This window comes from Ursus maritimus, unplaced genomic scaffold (assembly GCF_017311325.1).
Source record: "Ursus maritimus isolate PB19 unplaced genomic scaffold, ASM1731132v1 scaffold_7, whole genome shotgun sequence".
NCBI lineage: Eukaryota > Metazoa > Chordata > Mammalia > Carnivora > Ursidae > Ursus > Ursus maritimus.
In genome coordinates this window covers 35,647,468-35,649,345 of record NW_024426885.1, presented here as the reverse complement: position 1 = coordinate 35,649,345, position 1,878 = coordinate 35,647,468, and the positions used below count along the sequence as shown (strand labels likewise).

At 47.8% G+C, this 1,878-nt stretch overlaps 1 pseudogene; it reads left to right on the top strand.

Annotated features, from left to right (window-relative positions):
• Positions 1 to 277: 277 nt before the first annotated feature.
• LOC103668074 lies at positions 278 to 996 on the top strand (annotated as a pseudogene).
• The last annotated feature ends 882 nt before the right edge of the window (positions 997 to 1,878 follow it).

Sequence of the window (1,878 nt, the reverse complement as noted above, 5' to 3'; positions counted from 1 at the left end):
CTCTCACCATACACAAAAATAAACTCAAAATGAATTAAGGACCTATATGTGAGACCCGAAGCCACAGAAATCCTAGAAGACAGCATAGGCAGTGATTTCTCAGACATTGGCTATAGCAACACGTTTCTAGGTATGTCTCCTCAGGGAAGGGAAACAAAAGCAAAAATAAACTATTAGGACAACAACAAAAAAAGTTTCTGCACAGGAAACAATGAACAGAACCACACAACACCCTATGGAATGGGAGAAGATATTTGCAAATGACCTAACCACTAAAGGGTTAGTATCCAAAATATATAAAGAACTTAAACAAAAACCAAATAATCCAATTTTAAAAAATGGGCAGAAGAGGGCCAGGCTGATACGCTGCCAGCCTGCACCTACACTGCTCCCCCGCTGGCCCCGGCTGCACCTGCAGGCCACCCCACCGGCCAGAGCCTCCACAGCAGCACAGGGCAGGACCTACAAGTTCTTGAACATGCAGAAGCCCTCACGGACATGACGGCAGTGACCAATAGGGCGCTCAGACCCAGCTGTGGTCTGAGCTCGTCCGAAGCCTGGGCGTGACCCCGAGCTACCTGTTCCAGGAGGCTGCCCATCAACTGCCCATTCAGGAAGGGCCCGCTGAGTCCACACTTTGGGGGAGGGGGTTGCATGCACTGTGCCGCTACCCAACCAGAGAGGAGCACTACACTGCCTGCAAGCTTTGTGACGCTGTCTGCCCCGCCCAGGCCATCACCATCGAGGCTGAGCCCACCGCCGATGGCAGCTACTGCATCACCCACTACGACACTGACATGCCCAAGAGCATCTACGGTGGCTTTTGCCAGGGGGGCTGCCCTGTGGATGCCGCTGTCAAGGGCCCCAACTTTGAGTTCTCCACGGAGACACACAAGTTGCTGCTGTACAACAGGAGAAGCTGCTCGTCACTGGGGGCAAGTGGGAGGCCAAGATCTCCGGCCAACATCCAGGCTGACCACCTCCACTGCTGACGCCCCCTGCCCTGCTGGCCTGCAGCCCCTGCAGCCGGATAAAAAGCTCTGCCTTCCCCCACCCCGCCAAAACGGGCAGAAAACATGAACAGAGCCTTCTCTAACATCCAGATAGCCAAGAGACACATGAAAAGATGCTCAGCATCACTCGTCAACAAGGAAATACAAATAAAACCACAATGAGGTATCCCCTCACACCTGTCAGAACAGCTACAATCGAACACAAGAAACAACAGGTGTTGGCAAGGAGGTGGAGTGAAAGGAACCTGCTTACTCGGGTGGTGGGAGTGCAAACTGGTGCAGCCACTCTGGAAAACAGTATGGAGGTTCCTCCAAAAGTTAAACCAGATCTACCCTATGACCCGGCATTCCACTACTGTGTATTTACCCCCAAAATATAAAAACACAAAATCAAAAAGATATATGCATCCCTATGTTTATTGCAGCATTATTTACAACAGCCAAACTATGGAAACAACCTAAATGTCCATCAATAGATGAATGAATAAGGGAGAGTGGTATATGTATGTGTGTGTGTACACACACACACACACACACACACACACACCGGAATACTCAGCATAAAAAGAATGAAGTCTTGCCATTTGTAACAACATGGATGGATCTAGATAGAGAATATAATGCTAAGTGAAGTCAGAGAAAAATTCCACATGATCTCACTCATATGTAGAATTTAAGAAACAAAGAAAAAAGAGAGAGAGAGACAAACCAAAAAACAAACTCTTAATTTTTTTAAATTGATGGTTACCGGAGGGAAAGTGGGTGAACTGGGTAGAGGGGATTAAGAGGACACTTATCACGATGGGCACTGAATCATTATATTGTGCTCCCGAAACTAATATAACACTGTATGTTAATTATACTA